Source organism: Osmerus eperlanus, chromosome 1 (genome assembly GCF_963692335.1).
Source record: "Osmerus eperlanus chromosome 1, fOsmEpe2.1, whole genome shotgun sequence".
NCBI classification, from domain to species: domain Eukaryota; kingdom Metazoa; phylum Chordata; class Actinopteri; order Osmeriformes; family Osmeridae; genus Osmerus; species Osmerus eperlanus.
The window spans coordinates 4,688,752-4,714,116 of NC_085018.1; the positions used below are offsets into that span (position 1 = coordinate 4,688,752).

General features: G+C 43.2%; 1 protein-coding gene across 4 annotated transcripts in view; it reads left to right on the forward strand.

The window, feature by feature from the left end:
• Positions 1–530: 530 nt before the first annotated feature.
• Positions 531–25,365, forward strand: part of plxnb1b (plexin b1b) — a 73,694-nt gene continuing 48,859 nt past the window's right edge. Inside the window, exons 1-2 of one of the 4 annotated variants that reach the window (XM_062456168.1) lie at positions 531–890; positions 19,401–19,503. The gene's annotated coding sequence lies outside the window, so the exon portion shown is untranslated. The remainder of the gene's footprint in view (positions 891–19,400; positions 19,504–25,365) is intronic. The other 3 variants (XM_062456175.1, XM_062456190.1, XM_062456183.1) reach the window with 3 other exon arrangements.

Below are 25,365 nucleotides of genomic sequence, written 5' to 3' on the forward strand. Positions count from 1 at the left end.
ATGCTGCAGATAATGTGTCTCCAAATGTCGGAGTTTTGTGTGAACTCCTAAAATCAAGAAGGTACATAATATCACCCAAAATATTTACAAAAGCACACATAATTTAAATGAAGTGACTGTTACTGAGTATGTGTGGAGATTGATTGAATGTATTGTACTGAGTACAATACTGTCACTGAATGAGGGCTTATGATGTAATTTAAACTGAATATCTCAACGCCCTCAGTCAAGACTAGGACCGTTTATAGCCTACATTACAAAGAAACGCGCCACTCACTCGCAATACATTGACAGTCACATTCTAATTTATTTGTCTTTATATCCTGATAATTTGAAAAATACGGTCACTAAACACCCGCAAGATACGCAAGTATGAAGTTGGCCAGAAGGGGTCCGCCAGTCACCGGGACATTGTAGTAGATCCCTTTTAGCCAATTTAGCCAAGCCCCTTTTTACGTGTTTGGAGGGCTGGCGCTGCTACTCTAAAGTGATATATCGTCCAAAATCAAGTCATTCTCGCTACTATTCGCCGGGTGCATGTGGTAATCGTGGAAAGCAAAGCACTTGAAAAAAAGAAAAAAAAACGGTTCAAGCGTCCGCGCGCGACTCTGTCTGCAGGCAGTTTTTACAGAAGATTGTAGAAGTAGGCTACGCGCGTGAAACCATCTGAGCACAACTGAAAATAAGGTATTTGACTCAATTCCGAACGACTGTGGAATTTGTCTTGTTGTAACCTCTGGGAAGCGCTGTGATTTGCCTGGATTTATAAGAACCCGTTGCAGACACATTGGATAAGATTCCTCACCCTCAAAGTATTAGGCATTCAAGAATTGCCTTGCCTCTTATCAAATGAAGTGAACAAAACAGCTAGTCCTGTAATACCGAAAAAGGTGAGTGGGCTTTTGGACCCTGGATAACTTCATAGCACCTGACGACTACAGCAACTCACTTATCTGTTACGGAACATAGCATTTTGAATGCTTTAGCCTACTTGTGAAGGAAAGTTTTACGAGTAGCCTACTTTTTACCATCATGATGCCGTTTTTATCGTTGCTATTTAGACAAGCCTGTAAATCGAAGTCAGACATACTTACAACAGTCCTACAATGTTTAAACTGTCGCCGTTTTGAGACTGCCTCTAACTCGTGACATTGTTTGACCAGTCGAAAAGTGTTACATGTTGCATTTTTCGGGATAAATATAGGGCTACTCTGTAAACTCAGTTAGCTAGGGAATTTAAAAGAATTGTTTGAGCAGACAATCATTCTAAATCAAACACGTTTTCATGAAATGGTTATTCGATATAATGGAAGGCTATCCAGAAGTTACATGTTCTTTTTTTAGTGATTTTAAGAAAACTCATTTTCTCCCGAGCAGTAGTTCAATGAACCGCAACAGGCAGAGGTCATTGGATTAGGACTGACTGTTCTGTTTTCACAGTTCATTTGGATTATGCCCTGTATGCGTCGTGCCTCCAAGAGTTTCACGTGTATTTTCATTGGTAGTTGTTGCAGCACCTGGGATCAAGAGTTCTGCATGAGTCATTGTGGCTACACTATATTATAGATGTTATAATATAATAGATATATATAATAGATGACTGTAAACTGGCACAGAGAACAGCATCATAGGTAGAAGTTCCTGTATTCTAGTTTAACCATTTAAATCCATGCAAAGGAACAGTTATTTGAAAGAGATGTGCCGCCTTGTGTGTGGAAATGAAATATTTGCTTACCAAAGAAGGTTAAGAATGTAGGTTCAAGTTCAGTATGATTTAGTTCCATTTATTTTATGTCTGAAAGTGCTCATCGTGGATTGTTCAATGACATCCTCATTAGACAGAACGATAATCATTGAGAGCAAGAGACCTTTTGCAATTGCAGCCCTTCTTCACAGTGTAGTGTCATTCCTCAAACTGTAGCCATCTGTTCTTCTCAAGCTCATACTGTAGCCTTATAACTGAAATGACAGCTTAGCATAAGCTCAGGAATCATGGACCCCCCCTCCCCCCATGTTGATTTTCCACTAGACAGGCTTGTATTTGGCGCTCCAGTGAAATAACTAGGCCATTCCTCGACATCAGCTTGTTCAATGCGTCTTTATTATTTTTGCAACTGGCAGCAACATTGTCTTTCCCTTTTTATACGGTTTGTCTTCATCTGACATATTTTCCGATTTGAGTGACACATTTGTTTGATGTTGCACAACTTAACCAGCAAATGAGAGCAGTGGATTAAGAAACCCTCGGTTTTGTCTGAAAATACTGCAAATATAATTTGAAATTATTAGGTTTATGGGCACAAAGTCAACATTTGGAATACTGCCCAAAAAACTTGACAACTAGCATGGTGAGCTGTAGACGGTAAGGGTACAGTTTTATGAATGACTGAACTTCCTCTGGTGTTTGGGGGAGGGAAAATCCAATTATTTGTATTTTCTTCCTAAAAAGAAAACTGCCACTGAATATTGGTCATGCATAAATAGGCCCAAGAATGACCAAACTCACTGTTGCCTGAAGTCTGCATGATTGAAGTCAATGTAGGATTATAAATGTGGCTAATTAGAACAGACGTTTAAAGAGTCCGTAAAAGTTACAAAGAAAGCAGTCACTTAGGGTGAAATACATATAAGTGTCGGTCTTGTAGGAAAAAATATAGAGGGTGGCATGGTTTTGCACTCTCCACCTGGACAAAGTCAAACACCAAAAAAAACAGAGGAATCATGACTGGTAAAATTACCCCATGACCTAATGAATGAATGTTAGCATTGTGTGCTCTGTTTTGACCTTTGACCTTTAATGACCTATGTGTAAAATGTGCAGTTTTCAGATAACAACATATGATTAACAACCTTTCCTCAATCCCTGTGGATCATTGTAGAAATAATAGCTATGAGCGAACAAATGTGGTGATTTACGCATGATATTAATCAAGATGGAAATAAACAAACATTTAATCTTTACAGACTAAGACAGTTTGTAAAAAAGAGTATTCCAGAGACCAGCCGTTAGTGCAGTCTTGTTCCCCAATAAATGGTGCCGGGTGACACCTTAAACACTGTAACAGTCAAGGTCAAAGGTCTAGAGGAGTAGAGGGGGGAGGGGCTTGTCTGTGCATGTTCTCCTTGTCGGACAGTGTGGCATCAAATACATTCATCAGTTTCCTCTCTCCCGCCAAATGTCCTCAACACTAGTCCCTGTCCATCAATAAACCAGTCATGTAGGGCAGTGAGCCGGGGTGGACGTGGTCTGCCGGTGTGAATCGTCTTGTTTGGCATCTGCTGTGCCGTTTATCCCCACAGTACGGTAATTAACAGGTGGCGAGATGTCAAGGACGGAGCGGGGCGGAAGGTTTGATAAACTACCAAGGGTAGGCGACGGCAGTAGATCATTGGGCGTTGTGTTGATTAACAGTGTCTCATGCCTCTCGGTGTCTGGACTGCCGTGTTCCAGAAAAGTGCTATGTGATATAGGCGGAAGCGCCGTCTAAAATCAAATGAAACATCTCCCCTCTCATAACTGTTTCTTAAAGAAGTAATTTGGAGTCAGGTGGCTGAGCGGTTAGAGAATCGGGCTAGTAATCAGAAGGTCGCTGGTTCGATTCCGGCTGTGCAAAATGACGTTGTGTCCTTGGGCAAGGCACTTCACCCTACTTGCCTGGGGGGAATGTCCCTGTACTTACTGTAAGTCGCTCTGGATAAGAGCGTCTGCTAAATGACTAAATGTAATTTGGTGTTCATTAATAAAGTTGGTTAAAAGTCAATAGTGATTGTCCACAGTATTCAATTTAAGATTAGGGAAAATGTTCTTGTAGAGAATGCAGAGATGCGGTACCAGCCAGACTTCTATCAAGCATAAATGCATTGTAAACCGAGTAGTTATGATTTGTTACAGAGCTTTTAGCAATGATTTGTTACAGAGCTTTTAGCAAAGGTTAAAGGGTTTTCATTGTTTGTGAGGTATCTCTTTAAAACAGCAATTTCTGAATGGAACAGGGTTTTTTGGATCCTACTCCTAAAAGATGTGGCACAGAACCCTAAGGGTCTGTTATTCATATGATAACTCCTGGTCATTGGGCTTGGAGCTTACCTGGCTCTGTGCACACCGATGTATGGATATTCTATTGTGTGTTTGTCGAGCATTGCCTCTCAAGATGGAATATGAACCCCCTAGAGTCTGCAGGCACACCATTATCCAACAGGCCGAGTTTAGACGTGTCCTTGATTCAAATGAGCCCAGAATTTTGGTAGAAAAATGGCTGACTTGTCTTTTTTTCCAGTAACATGCCTACTCATAACACCCTCATAGGGTTCAATTAGGAGTGAAAGCCTGTTCACTATTCAAATGAGGCATTAGACCCAGCTCCATGCGGTGTTAAGTAGACACAGTGCATAATTGGAATTCCTTTGAAGCAGCCCTTAAGTGCCCAAAGAGGATGCAAATGAAGAACTTGTATGTTTCGATGTCTGCATCACACTACTGCAGATCATGTCTGTAGGTTGACATATTGCAAGATCTTGTATGTGGTAAAATGTCTATCACATTGCTCTAACCTATTTGATTAGGTGTATGCATAATGTCCTGTGGACTGATGTTGGAATTGTGTTATCCAGTGGTACTCCGAGTTCCAAGTCGCAAGTTTCAACCTCTCAAGTCAGAATTCCAACTATGAAAGTCGGAGGAACGCCACTACCTCCGACTTTGTAATCCAAGATGGCAGCACCTTGTATCGACAGTATGGAAGCTGTAGTGTATACTGTATATTTGAGCAATTCTGTATATTTGAGTCTCATTCAAATTGTTGTACACACAGTACTGTCTTACTGCTGTCGGTGGACATGTTGCTGAGGTGTTAGTATTCGCGAAATATGCTGTAATGTATTTTATCAACGGGTATTGATTAACAATGGCTATTTCGGCTAGTGTTGACAACAAGCAAGGGCAAGTTTTCCTGGGGGCAGCCATCTAGTTTTCTGACTTTCTGGAACGCGATCCACTTGGATTTACTCGGGTGCGTTTAGAGTTCTTACTTCCGATGTAACTGGAGCATAGCATTATAGCCCAAAGTGGTTCCTGGGTGTTAGGCCTAGCTGAAGGTGGAATTAACATAACAGTTGACAGACAAAGCGATGTACAGCAGGGAGCATTTGAACCTGCTATCCCTTGATCTGCAGTAAAATGCTCAAACTACTGAGTTATACCCTCTCCTATATACATCACTTGTGTGTGTGTGTCGGGGGGGGGGGGGGGGGGTCCATCCCACTAGCTCTCTCCTGCTTCCTCTAACTCCTGTCTTTCCATGTAATTTTTTGACTTATTAAACCTCTCTCCAAAAGTAGTTTCACTGTGTATCTCTTCAAGCCCCCCCCCCCACACACACACACTTCTCTCTATCTCTCCCTGACCCAAACCTCTGCTCTGTCTATCTCTCCCTGACCCAAACCTCTGCTCTGTCTATCTCTCCCTGACCCAAACCTCTGCTCTGTCTATCTCTCCCTGACCCAAACCTCTGCTCTGTCTATATGTCTGGTTTTCACCTGCAAGCTGAAGGGCCCAGAGAGAAAAGGACGGACAGAAAGACAGAGATAAAATGACATGGCTGAGAGGGTCTTTGTCAAAGCCAGGTTGAATAGGAGAAGATGGGCCCCTACCTAGGGGCAGGTGATGGGGGGGGGGGGATAGCTGGCCACACACACATACACACTGCTCTGAAAATGAAATATTGTGTGTGCATATGTTATTGTACTGCTGTTATACCAAGGCACACCCCTTGCATTACACTTCATAAAGGTTAGGGTTTCCCTTATCTCATGCCTACTTAATATGGATGTGCTAGATTGTTTTGGCATGTTGTAAAAGTTTGTGTGTCGTCGGTAATGGGTCTGAGCTTGTGTGTGTGTCTGGGGTGAGCTGGGCCTTTGCAATCTTTAATACTCATCTGAAAGTCTGTCTCTCTGTATGTGCGTGTCTCTCTCTCTCTCTCTGTATGTGCGTGTCTCTCTCTCTCTCTCTGTATGTGCGTCTCTCTCTCTCTCTCTCTCTCTCTCTCTCTCTCTCTCTCTCTCTCTCTCTCTCTCTGTATGTGCCTCTCTCTCTCTCTCTCTCTCTCTCTCTCTCTCTCTCTCTCTCTCTCTCTCTCTCTCTCTCTCTCTCTCTCTCTCTCTCTCTCTCTCTCTCTCTCTCTCTCTCTCTCTCAGCAGGGTAGCAGAGAGGGAAAGCACCACTATCTGCTTTGTGTCTTTTGTTGTCAGTTGAGGTTGAAAGGGCCAGGCGACAAATGGGGAGGGACCCATGCAGAGGGAGGGGGTTGGGGGGAGGGGAAGGCAGAGAGGGAGGGGGGAGGGTGGTGTCAGAGAGGAGAGAACATGAGGGTGGAGGACAAGAGGGGGGAGGGGTATGGTGGGAAGGGAACGGTGGGAGATGAATTGTCTGGATGTCCATCCGCCTACCTGTCTACCTCTACCTGTCCACATTTCTGTCTGCCTGTCTGGTGGAGTACAGCTGGTGTTGACTTGCGGTTAGCACTTCTCCGCTGTGGGACAGGTGAGTGGGTGTGGCTGTGAGGGAGTGTTCACCATCTGGAACCTGCATGTGCAAAATTAGGGCAGAAAGTGTGGGGGGGAAAGTTGAGGGGCTTGGAAGTTTTCAACCTATTTGAAGTGTCTGACTATTAGCACTTTCCATGTTTTTGTTTGTTGTTGTTTTATAGTTATTCATTGCTGGCTGTGGACAATTCCCTTCCACTCCAACCTCCTCTACCTGCCTCTCTGCTTTCTGCTTTCTTTCTTCTTTCAATAGGTCAGGTGACCTGTGGCAAATCCTTTTTAGAACAAAGCTGGCTGGCCTCATGTGCTTGCAGCCCCCCCCCCCAATCGTTTTATCTGTGTTTATAACATGTACGTTTACTTTGATTTAAATGCATTTACAGTAGCTTTTGGAGTTGTATTGTTTGCTGTATCATTCAGGCTCTGTAGGGGTTAAGTTATTTGATTAATTCCTTGGTTTACACAGTTATTATATTTGAAGTTACATGACCTTGAACCTGGATTATTGATGATGGAAAGATGATGTTTAGCTTGATATTCTTTGTTTCCTTCTTCTGTTATCAGACGAACCTGACCGAATGAACTAAACCATAATAATAGATTGGAACGGAGTCCCTGTTAGGGATGGGTATCGAGAACCGGTTCTTGTTTAGAACCGGTTCCCAGTGAACCGATTCCTTGGAATCGTTAGCAAAATTCCTTAACGATTCTGTTAACGATTCTCTGTGCCGTCGATGCATGCAGCAGCGCAGCTAACGTTCGCGCTTCATCTCTAACTATCTAAGGTAGAGCTAAGCTCAAAAGTGATCACAACCACTTGTTACTGTGTGAAGCAATTTGCCTTTGTTGTGTGTAGTCGATCTAGTTATCTTCTGTCCCGTCGTTTGAAGCATACATTTTAGCTCCGGCATTCGTCTCCCATTAGTATTGATCTTATTGATCATTTCACGTTATCGGGGCGGCGTGTGTTATCAGCAAACGTTCACGTGTCGCATTATTAAACTGAGCATATCGATTTTTAATCCATTATTAAACTTAGCATTTTAATTGTTTTAATAGTCCTGTTAAATGTGTCTGAAAACGCCTAAACAACATACCCAAAGTACATTGAAAGCTGTTGTTGAACCATTTGGAGTACATGCATGTAAATGGTCTCTTTTGAAAGGTGACACTGAAGTTATTTCCCCTGTTGTTAGGACCCCTGTAAGTCCTACTGGTGTTGAGTAATAGAAGCTTGAACACAAGGAAACTGAAAGTTTCTATCTCCGACTAGATTTTGTTTTGAAAACAGAGGCCTGAAGAGGCCTAGAGGTGGTAGGTATTAGCTCATTTCAGAGCCAGTCAAAGCCAGTTTGAGAAATTCGTTTAGAACAAGTGTGTGTGTGTGTGGGGGGGGGGGGTGCAGGACGCACAGACCTAGTTGGCTGTAGAGGGGAACATCGATAAGAGAATCGATAAGGAATCGAATCGATAAGCAGGAATTGATAAGGAGTCGGAATCGTTAAAATCTTATCAATACGCATCAATAGTCCCTGTCAGTGCTCATCTGTCCTAACAGACAAGCTGTTGAGATGGTGTCCCTGGAATCAGGCTAGCTAGGAGATATCAGTAGCCCTACAATAGTAATATTCTTCACTGGTCACTTGGTGGCTGATTTCATTTGAGAGGGTGTGGGCCGATATGAGGGGCATCTGTCATTGTCACATTAGTTGGGGGAGTTTGTTGAACGTTAGTTGTTGAGTGTGTGTGGTTTTGGCAGCCACATCACCAGTGTGAAAAGCAGCCTTTTCGGGATGCCGACAGAGCCAACCGTTGCTAAGCAGGAACCATGGAGTCTTTAGAAAGGGGGGGTGGGGGGGAGCTCCGTTTCCCCAGAAACACCCTTTTTTCTCAAGGTGGCTGCCAAAGCTGGGATGGTCTCCCTTAGCCCCTGCCCCAAACTCCCCCACCTTAAACCCCCCAACCCCCCAGTAATGTTCCCTGTCCTGGGAAAGGCGGGGGGTTGCTATGGGGAGCAACAGACAAATGTTGGAAGGGACGTTAAGAAGTTTGGCGCTCTGAGGAAAATAAGTTCACGTCTGCTGAAACAGACTTGTCTAAAGATTGCCTCCCTGTGCGTGTGCGTGTGCGTGTGGATGTGTGCCAGGATGGGGAAAGGGTTGTTTCCTTTACAGGCCTGCATTGGCTGCCCTCTCATCGTGTCACTTCCTGTTAGTTCACACCTCCCAGAGGTTAGGATGTCATATGTCATCTTCCCAAAGCTATGTTACTGACCCCACACCCCTCCCCCCTGCCAACTGCACGGTGTCAATTGGCAACCTTTTGCCACTTGTCGCTAAGTTGAACCAATTTGTGTACCCACAGAAGAAAGAAAGAAATCTTCTGTTTCTGAAGTCAAATTCTATTTGTCAACCAGAGTATTTCATGAAAAACTGCATTATTTAGACTTATAATCACGGTATTTAGACCTTTGTTGCTTCGAATCTGGGTAGTTCAGTGACTGATCACACTAATCCTGCTCTGCCTACATATACAGTAGGATAAAATCCTCTTACTACAACATCCGTATCTGCGTGTTTCTTTAATTGTAAACACGCACACACCCCGTGTGTGTTTATTCGATCTGGGATTTCAGTTGGTGTGAGCATATGTTTGCTGTTGCATGCTCTGCTTCCAGTGCACCATAGGCGCTTGAATGTGCCATATTACAGCCAGCTTCAAAATAACTCTCTTTATGTTCATGTTATTAGAAGAATAAGCTTTTCCACCCGCTTCCCAAAGCCCAAGTAGCTTTAATCTGGGAGTTTGGGGTAGTAATGAACTAGCCCTCTGTTGCTACATGACTAAGAGTTCTGGAAGTACTGGGGATGGGGCGTGGTGTGGTTTGGGGGTGATGCCCCCCTCCACACACACACACACACACACACACCACCTCACATCACTCCACCAATGGCAGGAGTGTTACCGCTGGCTGGCTGTTCCTATTTTTACCCTTCTTATTAGTGTACACATGACAACACTCCCTCTGTTGAACTGTGGAGTGGTGTAACTCCCACGGTAGGTCACACCAAACTGTTTAGACCTCCACTTAAAATGGTGTAACATGTCATGCCAGTGGTCCACTCCCCACTGGACAATTGTCTTATAAAGCAGAGCGCTAAAATACGAAAATGTTTTTGTTGAGTGTATCAGCCTTATAATTGTGCACACTACTTAATGACGCTTGCTATCCCCAAACCGGACCGTTTGCCTGCCTCATGTTCTGAGCGTGTTCAGACCACTTCCCCACTCCCCAATCTCTCTCTCCTCCTCTAGTTTTCATTCGTCTGGTGTGCTCTCTATGTGCGCAGTGGTGCATTAGCATAGAATATCCCCGAGGCGGGTGTGCTAACCTGTGAGACACCCCTGATGGAGAGGAGAGCTCAGAGAAGCTTCGTTGCCAGGTGGTCTGTCTTCTTACCTCCTGCTCCTCCTCCACATCTCTGCCTCTGTTCCATTGGCAGCCCCCCCCCCCCACACACACACCCACACACACTACGGCAGCTATCTCCAAGCTGACGGCCATTAACATTCCTTCAACCCCAACCAGCCAGGCCATCCCGGGACGTGCAGGTGTCTGTTGATCTCCGCCTCTCTGCTTGCCCCCTCCACCAACCTCTCCTGTAAAATTTCCTCCAAATTTGAAACGTTTGCCGGACCCATGCTGGTTTCATTTCATTCATTCATTATTTTTTTTTCCTATTCAGCATTGAAATGGTTTGAATTTGAAGCAGAGGACACAATACAGTTGTCCACTGGCCCATGCTGTGCACAGCAGGAACGCACTTTAGCGAGGAGGCTGTGAAGTGAAACAAACAAACTTAGAACCTGTCACCCCCCCCCCCTTCCCCGTTAGGAAATGTTGGGGGGCTAGGGTGAGAAACATGCTGCGTTATTTCAGGTGGACTAGCCGAACTGGAAGAAGAGTGGGGTGGAGGGAGGTGGGGTTGTTCACCTTCCATAGGCAAACTATTGACGTGACCCACCATTCTCCCTTTGTCTTATCAGTTGTGGTTCTGTACAATAACAGACACATTTGGAACATACTTTATTACACAGTGTACATCAATGAGCAGTAATTCATGTTGTGGTTTGTTTGGCTTCCTGCAATCAAGCAAGCATCGCATACACATCCCATGAACAGCTGTAAAACTGCCCTGAGTTTGCAGTAATTTCAGTAATTGCAGTAGTTAAGAGATTTTCTGTTATTTAGTATAACCTGGCCCACATCAGTGATGGTTTGTACCATGAACAAATGGTAAATAGTTCATTTATTCAAAGACAGAACTTCAGTTTACTCTCAAGTAGTCACATATACACACACACACACACACACACACACACACACACACACAAGCCTGCACATGTGGGATCAGAATCGGATGTGTTTAGCACAGATGTCCTAATGAGATCCAGCTCGAAGAAATTCTGGTAGCAGACCTTACTTTCATCACTTGCTGACTGTTTTGATACGCACACTTGCACATAAAACGAACATGTTACACTCACACACATGCTAAACCACCCACACAGTTGTGTGGAATAACAGCTTGCATTGAACAATTTCAACCTGTGCTTGTTTTACACATGCAAATACATGCAATGAATATCTGCACCTTTCCCAAATTCATTTTTTGCCAACCATACGGTTTGAAATACAGAATGAATTACATTTTTCTCCTGTCTATGCAAAATGTATATATTGATAAATATAAACATGTATATCTACAAAAACTTTGGTAAATATTGGTAGTTGGCTAGGCATGCTTTGACTTATCTGTGCCCCACCTGTTAGCTGTCATTCTTCCAAGCTGATGCGATAAACATTGTGCAGTTGAATGTGTCTGTGTGAAATTCAGCTGTGTACCAGACACTACTCTTATAGACTTTGTGTCCTTATATGCATAGTACTACATTGTCCAGCTACATTTTAAGACAGACAGAACACAGAAAGAGGCCAGATCTATTCTTCCATGCCTTGTTTCTGCATACTGTCCAGGCATACACACACTGACCGTTAGGCCTGAGCACATTCTGACAGAGTAGGGACTGTCTTGGGGTTAACCCCAAGTATGTCAAGCAGTGGGTTGAAAATAAAAACACACGATTGTCATGCACACACGCGCATGGAGCTTGGAGGGCAGACATACAATTAAAGTGGTCCCCCCCTCTGCCCTCATTCTTGCTGCCCATGAAAAAGGCTGCTTCAACAGTGGCATGTCATGGTAAATTGTACCACTGACTGGATGTGTACAGAATCCATTTCAATCCATTTAGTGGTCTTGGAGGATGGTTTGTCATCTCCCTTAGCCAATCAGGGATTAGAGAATGCAACTATTGCTGTAGCCCAGTGTTTCCCTTAGGTTTACAGCTTTGGGGGGGGGGGATTGCTAATGCCTACACAATGTCCTGATACATGGGTTCCATAAGGATGCACCAGAACGTGTGCATCAACCTGTAGTCCTACTATAAAAAAGACCGCATTAAGGGAACACATTTTCCTGTGAACAATGCATGATATACTATTGCCTGGATAATATAATATATACAATATAATGCACATACTTTGAACATGCATTGCATAAATATCACATACTGTGTACATACACTCCTACTGTAAACACTGTCCATACTATCTCCACTGTCATACTATGTCTCTGTGCATAGTGTAATTTATAGAGCCACCATTTTGTGGTACTGATATTGGCACTGCTGCACATAAATGTTATTCTTTTGCATTTCTGGTTAGATGCTAACTGCATGTCACTTGTTTGTACCTGTACTCTGAACAATGACAATAACGTTGAATGTAATCTAATCTAATAATGTTTAGCCTTAAATGACATGAGGCCCACAAGGATGGACCAGAATAACAGCCAACAATTGTCCAAACAGACATTATGTAGAAATTGTAAGAATACTGTGTCGTGGGGGAAACCAATATATAGTTAAAAAGAAAAGTTCTATGTGGTGAGAACTTAGTTTAGTTGTGGTAAGTACTACAATATCCATTGTCCAGAACCTCATCTACAAACTCACAATGTTGAAAAGTGACTGCATTCAAACGCACCGTCTCATGTGAAGAGCACAATTCAAATGTAAAATGCATTGGTCACTATTTTTCAGTTTTATATCCGTTTTTCATGTTGGCTTTCATAATCTGTTATTCTAATAATTATGAGTAAAAATGCAGCTTTGATATGCATACACAAAGGGTGAACACATATAGTACGCCTTTTGTGTTTGGAAGCTAGCTTGCGCTGCAGTGTTAGCGTCAGTCCCTAAAAGGCCATCCTATTACATCCTGTGATTATTTCCGGTCAAAACACCCCATGCACATTCTGACTTTGTCATAGAGTTGCTGCAAAAAAAGCTGCAAAGATTTTTTTTAATGCAGCAGTTAGGTTTCAAATAAGGGTGCTCCGATCGATCGGTCGCCGATCATTACCGGCTGATAATCATTTTAAATACTCAGATCGGTACTCACTATAAAGGGTGATCAAAAGAGCCACATTTTTTTTTTTTTTTTTTTTGCTGTGCACTTTATTGCCCATGGCTCTTTATCTCCTACCTGGAGAAAAAAATTTGAAACTATATTTTGACTATGGCCTTTTATGTTGCAGATTTTATAGTCTAAAGTGTGTGTATAAAGGATGTATAAAGACCTGTTTATTCTGTTTTTGTCATTTATTATTCGGCAGGATAGTTACATTTGTTTATTTATAAGTGGTTATCAATAACCCAGCATAGGCTGCAATGGTTTATGTTGCGTCTCTAAAAAGCGTCTCTAAGAAAGAGAGTGGAATATGTTACACGTTTCCTGCCACTAAATAAACAGTTGTTGTTAATTCATAATATTTGATCATCTATTCTTTGTTATACTTAATATACATTGTTGTTAAGAATAGTCAAATAGATAATGCTACATGATAAATAGAAGGCTTCAAATAGACACCATAATCATAATCAGAATGGGGTTTAATCGCCATGAAAGGACTGACAAGGAATTTACTTTGGCAGGAAGGTGCATACATTCAACATATAAGGATCATAAATCTTGAATAGTGGTGTACAAGTCTAACTATACAAACTACTAACGGTACAAGGTCTAACATACTAAGGGGCTGTAAGATTTTAGAAAAAAAAAAAGATTGGTACTTGTATTGGCTGATACTGCTTCTAGCGATTGGTGATCGGCCCCAAAAATCCTGATCGGAACACCCCTAGTTTCAAATGTTCATTGTTTACCAGCCTCTGAAAGGATTATTTGTCAATGGCTGCATCAATGCTTCACATATACACTAGGGATGCACCGAATCCAGGTTTTGGATTCGGACGAATATTGGGCTTTTTGATGGGGTTCGGTTTTGGCCGAACTTTAGAATTATTTTCCACCGAACCCTACGCTTGCACTACGCGCGCTACGCTGGTCGATCCAAGACTTTTCCTATGTACACAAAAAGCCTATATCGCTCAAATATTGTTCACAAATCTGATCCATCCACCTCACAGTTGTGGCATATCAAGATGCTGATTAGATGACAGATTATTGCACAGGTGTGCCTTAGGCTGGCCACAATAAAGGCTACTCTAAAATGTGCAGTTTAACTGTATTGGGGGGTCCGGGGGGGGGTCCGTCGGTTAGGGTCAGGGTTAGGCTAACCCTTGAGCTAACAGGTCGAGAACCGGACCTGATGAGGTCGATGAGGATGACGAGCATGCAGATGAGCTTCCCTGAGACGGTTTCTGACAGTTTGTACAGAAATTCTCACCTTAACCCAGTAAAACTGCACATTTTAGAGTGGCTTTTTATAGCCAGATTTGTGAACAATATTTGAGAGAAATAGGCCTTTTGTGTACATAGACAAAGTCTTAGATCTTTGAGTTCAGCTCATGACAAATGGGGGTGAAAACAAAAGTGTTGCGTTTATAATTTTGTTCAGTGTGTGTATATATATATATCTATCTATCAAAAGCAAAAGACACAAACTGAAACTATTTGTTCCTCAGGGCCATTATGCTCATGTACCAGCGGTATTTGCTCTTGACTCGCCCCTACAAATGGTAGAACATTCTCACACACACACACGCACACACTGTGGTCTGGTCTGTGCACAATGTTTCACTGTGACGTCACTGGACAATCCTCTGGTTCACTGACTCTGAACCCCGCCAATTCACACACACACACACACACACACACACACACACACACACACACTGAGTTCAGTCGGTCAGTCTACTTTTTATTGACCACTCCACTAATTGATTGCCATGACTGTCCCTCAACCATGTCCCAGATAGAAGTCAGTTGTCAAGCTGTGGTCGTATTTAGGTTTCACATGCTGTACTCATCAAAACACACTGTTATAAGCAATAGCAGTTCATGGTCAAACAGAACGACCTGTGGATTTCCAGTAAGAATTGATTCCTATAGTAAGTTGCTCTAACATCTGCAGTGTTGGTTGGCTACAGAAACCGTCTTCCAAGAAGGTCAAACTCAGCTGAACTGGGAGTCCTTCACTCTGCCTGGTTATGGTTTTTAAATCGGGTGGAAAATTGTGGGAAGTTTTTTTCCCTCATTAAACTTCCTCCAATCACAGATCTTTGGCTGGCCTGCATGTTTGTTCCATTGTCTTGGTTAGCATTGGAATAAATGGGTGTTGGAGGGAAGCTTTTTCCATTCCAGGTTTCTCTTTCATATCTCAGATGATGTCCCTCTCCCCTCGTAGGTGATGCAGTATAAAATATTCTGTATGGTGTTTTAATGTTACAATAAACCTTAACTTTTGAGCCTTTTGAGTTTCCCAGCCTTTCAGTGTTAAACAGGGGGCGGAGATATTAGCTTTAGATTCAAGGCCATACAAGACTCGTTCATTAAAGAGGGGACCCCACATTTACCAGAACCAGGAGAATAGCCTCGCTCAGGCCCCCCCCTCCCCCCGGACACATCCAGACCCCGTTGGTCTGCTCCTGTTTCCATATCGACCATCATTTCAAGCCATTAATGAAATCCAACTTCAACTCTCCAAAAGGCACATAGGGATACCCCTTAAGTGAGATGTTTTTTTTGTTGCCAGACTTGACCATGACTGCTTCCGCTGTCCCCAAAGAATTGTAGGTTCGGGGTCTCATAAAATCACCCAGACAGGCCCTGTGTTAGACTTACTGTGAACACTCCCCTAATCATTATCTTTGTGATCTGTTATGGAGATGAAAGGCAGTTGGACAGACGCTGCAGGGAGAAGCCAGACTAACAGACGGGGGGGAAATGATGACCCCTAGCCCTGGGAGTTAAAAAAGCATTGGTAATGATTGTAGGCAGATGAGACCCAGCTGATAACCCAGTCAGTATGTGTGTGTTTTGGGGGGGGCTACTGCACACCAACTCAAATGTATTTTCCACTTGCAGATTTGAAAAAGGGAAACATGCTAATATGAGAAGCAGATTGTGTTGCTGTCAGATTAAATTTAGAGGCTTATTCTGTGTGTGTGCCATTGCAAATATACTGCTAGAAGCCTAATGAAGTAGTCGAGCACAACACTTACCATTTCTTACCATTCCAGCTTATAACACAACTTAACATAATGAATGAGCTGCACTACAGAAATGAATTCATCCTCTATCTCGTAATCCCGGTGCTTCACATTCTGAATCGGTGAGCGTTCCTATATTTTTATGATGTCAAACTAGGACTAATTGCCCGTCAATATATATTTATTAGTCTCACCGGAAATTAATTATGTGCCGCAGCTGTACAGCAATCGTCAGCCAAACAAACAAACTGAAAACCACGATATCAACAAAAAAATTACAACACCGCCAATAAAGCACCTCAACGTAATCACAGGCCTATAGACATCATATCACCAAAGTGCTTTACATATTATAAAGTGCGGCATCTTCACACACAGAGGCTCAGTTATTTTTGTTTTACAGTTTGTTCAGCAGTGCAGTACTGGTAGGCACAAATGATCGACGAGCCCGGTTGGTTTGAAGGGATGGCACTCCATAAGGTCTGTTTGAAGGTAACGGCTCATATATGATAAACAGGGGATGTGGTTAATCTCTAATAATCGCCTGCCCTCCTTGACTGACCCACAATACAACTTACCAAACGGTTATAAAGAAAGGAAAGCCGCAATGCCTCCTTATGTTTTTTTGACATGCCTGGCATTGGCATAACCTTCTTGGAGTCTGTGGCCTTTCAAATATTGTTATCCCCGGAAGGAAGCAATTAGGTTGGCGTTAGCCATGTGCCAAGAGGCCGGAGAGGGCACAGCCTTTTGGACAGGGTTCAGAGTCATATTTGGGCACCAATTTATTCTTCACTCAAGAGGAAAAGATCGCTGCCTTTTTGTGTATTTAATTGTAGACTGACTCTGCTTAAAGGAACACTCTCCGTGGTCGTTTAAAGAGCTGTGGCTCCATTGGTTTTGATGACGTCACGTGTCATTTCCCTAGTTTAAGTGCTGGTTCTTTTTGATGTATTTCGGTTATGTGTGTGTGTTACAAAGCTCTTCCAAATGCAAGAATGGTTAAGCTGGTAGAGTGGAAGTGTGTATGTGTGTGCTCGTGGGAGCTTACATTTGGGTTTTATGCTTTGCAGGCAGATTAGTCTACTGTTGATGTGTTAATATTCTTATTCAAGTATTTTACCAAATGTAAGAAACTGCCTTATTTTAAAGTCCCACAATTATAATTTTTTCCTGAGTGTCCAAATGGCTTTGACATTTGTTCCTCCTTTGCAGGAGGAGATGGTATTGTCTGATAAGGTCTTGTTCACTCCTCTGTTTTCTCTGTCCATCTGACCTGCTTAATGTTGAGTTTTCCCCATTTTGACCTGGTTAAAAAAACACTCGTTGATGTGGTGTGTTGGAGAGGACTCTCAGCACAATGAGTGTGATGTAACCCACCCCCCAGAGCGTGTGTTCGGGGACAATCATCCCTCTGTTTGGTCCGGCAGCCCACCAATTTTGGTAGGGTTGAGCGAACACGCTATGTCACTAGTTGAGTCACCGTACAGTCCCCAACAATGGGAAGTCTAGTTGAAACAAGCACATTTCCACTTCAGGGCCACAATGGGAACTTTACTCACAAAACATCCGGATCCCCGGATGTTACAATGAGTTACAGTCTGCCTAAATTACAGTAAGTCGTCCCCTTTTATGTTGTGCGAGTGCCAGCGTACAAGGGTGCTTCGGTTGTTCTGTCCTCCCGGTCACTATTTAGCCAAGCCTTGTAAGCAGACCACTTCCTCCCTGTCACAGTTAGCTGAGCAAAGCTACACAGCACACTTTCACAATGTAGATCCTAGATAAATTGCCCTCGCTAGATGTTCTTACCTCTATGATACGCTCGTCTTGGGGATGTTTACCTGAGCTGATTATCCATTGTGCTCAAAATGGGTCATAATCCTCAAAGAGGAAGTCCAATAAGGGTCAACCAAACAAGATGTCTGGTGAAGATGCTTCACATTTCCAACACAAAGTATCAACATCACCAGAAAGTATTCAAGATGGGCAGTCCCCCCCCACCCCCTCCTTTTAACTGACGTCAACCTGGGCCTAGCGGTCTCAGGCTAGGTCACAGATTAATGAGCCCATTCTATGACTGAGCCACTCTTTCTGCTTGGGCCTGAGTAGTCACAATGCAAGACCAAACAGATCCAGGAGTAGGGATCCTTTCTGATCCCGGATTGACGGAGGATCAGCTGACGGAACCCTGAAAGGTTTCCTGAGCTGGTAAAACCGGTTGCCTTGGCGATTGGGCTAAGACATCAGATGCTTGTTGAAACCTCAGGGCAAAGATGTATAAGTTACTACTTTCTCCTTTCACAACCTGTAGGGAGTTTTCTGGGGATTGGCCCAAGCTTTGGCCCTTGTGTATAAGCAACATTCCTGGCCATGACCATGACCGTTTTGTTCTCCATCATTTTGAAGTCCTGCATGGTATGGTTTTGACAAAAAGATGACCAAAAGGATATTAGGCAGATGAATAATGTTAATGCCATTGGGTACCATTTTTTGTTTACCAAAATGTTGCTAGGTGTACAAAGATTAAGTTGATACAAACCAAATGCTGGCATATCATAAGCCTTGTGAGCCTTGGTGGTGAATTAACTATTGATGTGTAGTCTTGTTGGCAATGCGGTTTCGGTATAGTCCGGACACAATGTTGTGTCTGATCATTTGATGATTGCTTTATTTGAATTTGCAGTTTTTGGCTCGAGTTCCTATGTTGTTTTATCTAATTGAATCGACCATTTGACCTGACCAAAAACATCTTATCTGTAGTACCCAGTCATAATGAAACGTGTTCAAAGCATCTTATTGCACTGCATTGTAGCTGCACATCTTTGACATGTTATAATCTGAATGCAGTTGTTTCTTTTATGAACTTCAATGTAAAGCCTGGGAAATTCTTCTACGGTTGGACTTCATGAAAGTGCTTTGTGTTCTGCCAAACCTCTTTACTCTGTGGTAGCCTTTTTTAGGTGACTTTTGTAACCGGCTTTGCTCCACCATGTTCAGCAAGGCTTCCATTGTTGCCTCAGACAAAAGGTGCCTTGTTCTCGGCCAGTGCATGGTGGCCTCACCTGGCTAGCATGAACGAAGATGTAGTATGTATTAAGTATTTGAAAAGGCTTATGACCAGTTCAGAAATAAATCTTTAGCATGAAATAGTTGTTGTATGTGTAGAAAGCTTAATTGTTTTACTGTTTGTAACACCTTATCATATATTAACCTAGACCATTGTAGGGCTGCTGAATGCACTCCAAGGTCATGATTATTAATCATATTTCTTCTATCTTTAGGTTTCACTTGCTTCATATGGGGGTCCAGCAAGTTAGAATTTTACGTTTGGATTGTCAAGTTTGAAATGTCAAGGATAGAACAATCAAACAAGGAATTCTAAAGGTAAGACTAGACAATTGGAAACACTTTTTTAAATTGGTGGGAATGGCACGGAATCAACATAGCTGCAAAGACCACCTATTGTCGGGTGTGTGTGTGTGTGTGTGTGTGTGTGTGTGTGTGTGTGTGTGTGTGTGTGCGCGTGCGCGTGCGCGGGGTGGTGTTACACTATCTTCATAAGATTCCTTGATATCTTGAACTAGCAGTGCCGAGTCCAGATCTCGGACGCATTATGATTTCAAAAGATTATTTAAATTTTGCGCTGTATTACTAGACAAAGCAGGGAACATCAGCGTAATCCTTCAAGACACGTCCTTCAATTCATCTGAATGATGCAAAAGTTCACCGTCTGGGTTTTGGGTTCCTTCACCTCTGGTGACAAGATCCCACACACTCACAACCACATCCCAGCGCATTCAGCAACTATTTAAAGTGTCAACATCTGGTCCCAATTACCCCCCACCCCTTCCAACACACACACACACGCACACACGCACACACACAAACAGAAGCCGAGGGAGCTTAACCCACTAAAAATCCCTCCCTCCTTCTACAGTAGCTTTTATCAGTCTGTTTTCATATTTCCTTTCCTTTGGTCCTTGGTCAACCCTCTTCTCTTACTCCTTTGCTGCCCGTTGCTCTTTTTATTGGGGAGGGAAGGGGGGGGTTATTATTATTTTTCTCTCCTGCTGACCTTGGTTACATAAACTAGAAACGTAACCCCCCCCCCTTTCCGATTTCTTCTGTTGTGTTGCCAGTTTTTGCAAGGGTTCCCATCTTCCAATGCTCCCTCAAATCCCAGTGGTTTGATCACACTGTGAAAAATCACAGTTGGATCTGGGTATTTTCTCCCAGGTCAGGAAGGTTAAAGGGGGGAGGGAGAGTTGGGGTGGAGCAGGGAGAGTTGGGGAAAAAGAGGGAGGAAGCTGTTGTAGTTGAACCCGGACGGGTGTTCCAAGCTGTTTTGCACCTCCTTTAACCTTTCCTCACAGACCATGTGGCGAAACAAGCGTCTCAATTACACCGTAAACCACTATTATGTCACAGGGAATGACCATGTTCCGGTTCTCCGTGTTTTTGCCAGGCCTCCCAACTCCGGGATTCAACTCCTGCTGTCACACTAAACATTCACACGTATAGAGAAACATTTGGCTAACGTCCTCAGGTTCCCGTTTCAGCAGATCATTTAGAATCCTTATATTAGCAGGATGACCACAGGTGTCACATGACAGCATTCTGCTGTCTTCTTACCTTTAACCTTTTTGTTGTACGCTTGAGGTTTACAGTACTGTTTCTCATATCCCTTAGTCACCAGGTTGTCCACATTAGCTCCAGCAGCTCTAAGCACAATAATTATGGCTCTAGCACTCAGCCAAGCCTGTGATTTTGTCACTGTTTAAACATCCCTTCACTCACACAAGCCGGCGGCCTCAAGGCATGGGCCTCTAGAGTGGGTTGTTATTGTCTGCGTTCTCACTGTAACCTCACTTTGAGGGGGGTTGTTATGATTGTGTGCATGTACACATGTGCGTGAACACACGCACACAGTGATTTGATTGAGGGAGTGGTGTTTTGGCTGAGATTTGCCTCCCCCCTCAACGTCCAGTAGCTCATCCAGGGCCCAACACAATAACAGTGCCTGGCCTCAGTGTGTTTACCCAGCTGGTCATCACACACACATACCCACTCAGAAAATACAGTTTCTCTCTCTTTGATCTCTCTCTGTCTCTGTCTCTCTCTGTCTCTCTGTCTCTCTGTCTCTCTGTCTCTCTGTCTCTCTGTCTCTCTGTCTCTCTGTCTCTCTCTGTCTCTCTGTCTCTCTCTCTCTCTGTCTGTCTCCGTTAGGGATGCACAATATGGATTTAAGCCAATACTGATAACCGATAATTGCCTGCTTCTCATGGCCTATACTTATGAGAGAATAGATAATTCCACGTTTTTGTATGTATATCAAAAAAGAAGTAACCCTAACCCTAGGTTCCACCCCTTGGTTGCGCTGTATCTCGTCAGAGTGTGTATTAGCTTTGGGGCCAATCAGGGGACCCATACGAACATGTCGGTATCAGCCTCGAGTTTTGGGGACTTTAGGAACCGGAGAAACTGTTGTTATAATGGGGGAAAATTCAAACGTGCATTGTCGATATTTTATGGATCGGAATGATACATAATATAAATTTGCCGATATTCTGACAATTATCTGTCCTATGTATATCGTGCAATCCTAGTCTCTCTCTGCCTGTCTCTTTCTCTCGATCTCTGTCACAATCTCTGTCTTGATCTGTCTCTCTCTCACTATCTCTCTTTCTCTGGACCTCTGTCTTGTTCTAGAGCTCTTTTGATCTTTCTCATTATCTAGAAAATCTCTGTCTGAGACTCTCTCTGTCTCTCTGCTTCTCTTATGTGATCTGTCTTGAACATTATGACTTTGTCAGCACAGAGAAAAATATGTTTGGGGAAACATTGACCATTGTTTTGTGAATCCTGTGAATTTGCATGTATCTACATTTATATCTGCGTGTATGTACACTCACACACACACACACACACACACACACCTCTATCAAACCAGACCGGAGATGAGTAGCCGAGTATTAGATTACAGGGAAAAGATCAGCAAGGGGCAGACAGGAAACCCAGCAGGGGAAGTGTTTGTGCGTGTGTGTGTGTGTGTGTGTTTGTGCGTGTGTGTGTGTGTGTGTTTGTGCGTGTGTGTGTTTTGGTGCGCTCAAAAACGTAACCCTCAGCAGACCACAGAACATGGCCCACCTGTCTCAGACACCGTGCCATACTGAAGTCAACCATACCGTGCCATGATGGCTTTAAAACCTGTCACATGGACTAATTACGGGAAGAGAGCTCAGTATTGCAGGAATGATCTGCCACCATGCACATACTATAAAATAGATTACAGCATTTAAGTACATAAGAAGGAGAAGATAGGATTGTGTCTTGAAACCGTTGTCCTCTGCTTTGAATGATGTTGTGGAATAAGTGGAGGACTCGGACATTAAGGCGTCCCCTGTGAAGTTGTAGCCAGGCACATTTATTTAATATGGTCATATGTGTAAATGAGTTCCGGGTTAAGATTCATAATCAGATCTATTGTTCACAATCTGGTCCAAGGATAGACCCTGGACCTTGAAGTCTAAAGGGACCACAGTTTGTTTGACAAAAAAGGTTTGCCAATTTAATGTCCGCTTTGAGCTATTACACACGCGCACGTGTGCACAAATATGCACACACCTCAAATGCACACATTCACCCTCCCCATCACTCCTGCCCATAGAGACATTTCAACTGTGCGCCATCCTGATGGATGTTTGGTATAGGACTAAGGCCGGCCCGAGGCAACTGTAGATTAGACTGCCTCTAATCGTATCAGACTTCTTAACTAACATCAGGGGGTCCGATAAGAAACCCTTCAGTCAGGGGGACTGTGGAGTGAACCTACTTAGAACAAACCTGTCTGCTTCCACAGACCAGCCCTGTTGAAGTGAAGGTAGTGGCTGTTTGATGACTTCAAGGATGAGAGAGGAGACTTTGAGACTGTGTAGGTTATTCCATGTTTATTCCTGCCAGGTCTGCCAAAGTCCCAGGTGTCACCAAGTTATGTTCTCTGTAACTCAGTGCCATCATTCAAATTGACTGTACCATCACTCCAGCACTACACAGCCCTAGATGAAAACTAGACACAGCGTTTCTAGAGGGAACTCTGCCTACACACTCCCAGTAAAGATTTGGGATATTTTCAGGTGTGTGTGTGTGTGACAGGGTGGAGCCTCTACTCTCGCAGTGTCTGGACATGCTGTGTGAACGATGAGGTTCAATTGTGGTCATATAAGTATGGCTGGGTTGAAACGTTTCATGTGACCAAAAGGTGTTCTCTGTCTGAACTCACTGCATCAACAAGGTTTGAGAACAAAAGCGGGTTCTTGCCTGTACCGTGCTGACGTCTTCACAGGGTTCTGACAAGATGACCCCTCGCCCTGTCTGACGACAGCGCTGCTGTTTTCCAGACATTCACTTGACTCAAGCTGCAGACTGCCATAGTCATGTAGAACACGCTATTTATGACACATACACTAGAGCTGCCTTTTGTTATTCTGTTGGTTTAAGGAAAAACAAGATCAACACTGAGGTATTGCTGGGTGTCCTGTAAAAGAGATGTTGTCATTTCATGGTGTCACAAACAACCTACAAGGTAGATGTTTACAAGGTCTCTGTCTCGCCTCACGATTTAAAGTGCACAAAAGGATATGGTTATTTCAGAAAGTGTCCTCTCATCATAAAAAAAACATTTCCCAAAGGGACTGTAATATGTGAGCAACCATATGTCTGGAAGGTCTGCACAGTTCAGATGAGACACAAAATGAGATGCGCGCGCGCGCGCGCACACACACACACACTCATATTACAGTTTGTCTCACTACAGCCAAGCCCTCGACCTAAGAAACGAGCCCTCAGGCCTTTTCCTGTGTTTTCTCCCCATTATCCTCCCTGGCCTTTAGCAAGGCAGTTTCTGCATGACCATACTTGTACCAAAAGACCTAATAAAGTTGCAATGTAATCGCACTCTGCAATCGGCTAGCTTATCTGCACACTCTTTCTTCGTGCAGCAAGGTGACTTTACTTGGAATGAGGGAGCAGTAGTCATAACAAGCAGACAGAAGTAATCAAATCATGTCATTTAGCCTTAGAGAGAACCGGTGAGAGAGAGAGGGACATTGAGAGAGGGACATTGAGAGAGGGACATTGAGAGAGGGACATTGAGAGAGAGAGAGAGACAGTAGAAAGAGACAAAGCAGAATTTCCCACCTTGGTCATCCTCATCTCCATTTTCCAAAGTCACCTCCATCCATCCATCCCTGGCTTCCCCGCCTTAGAAACTGTCCAGAATCATAATCACGGCATGACCGTCTGTGACATTTGCTAGTTGTCTAGTTATGCATATTATTTTCAATCTAATACCCTATTTCCTTAAGTACATAACTTTTTAGAAATGATTGACAGGGAAGGGGTAAGGCTTTTGCAGGGTGGTTCAGCCCTCTTAGATGTTAAGGAAATTAATATCCTGAGCTATCAAATGAGAAGACCTGTGAATGGTGGAAAAAAAAACTGGGTCATCTTTTCCTTCACAGGTTCATAGGTTGTAATTAGCTGACTTGAAAGAAAATGGTTGAAGGGAGAGCTTAAAATGGCGGCCATCCTCTTGTGCATGTGGATAATCTACGATGAAGCCTTGCCATTGTCGGTCAATAATACAAGAATACATACCCCCTATAGAAATTGAAATTGTCAATCAAAGGCTGTTGATGGATAGCTAATAGCATCTAAGGTTACACTGCTGTGACCAACAAGCATGGCCTAGAAAATTCCTTGAAGCACAGACACAGTGCATTTGTTATATTTGTGCTAATTAGTTGCTTTCTTTGTCAACTGGGCCATGGGCTGTGGTGTGTTTTGTTATTCAAATGTATTTGAGTGGGAGAATACCAACTTGTGTTCTGCCCCAGTGTGGTTTGGTCTTCCTTTTTGTATTTGTTTGATTTTAGAATTTTAAGTGGAATAGGTTAAGTCAAAAATGTGTTAAATGTGAGAGATTCAAAGATAAATGTGGACAAAAAAAACAAGTTTGGACATTAAGTAGTTCCTATGTAGTGTGACAGGGTTGGAAATTATGGAAACATCAGGATTGTTTGTGCTTTTGTTTCTTCTCCATCCCCCGCTCTGTCCATCTCGCCTCTCCAAAATGGCGACCCAAAGATAGACCTAAAGATCCACAGATGGATGCGGATAAAAAATAAACAAAAGAACATGAAGAAAGACAACGTCGAAGACAGACGGAGGTAGAGAAGAAAGAAGGCC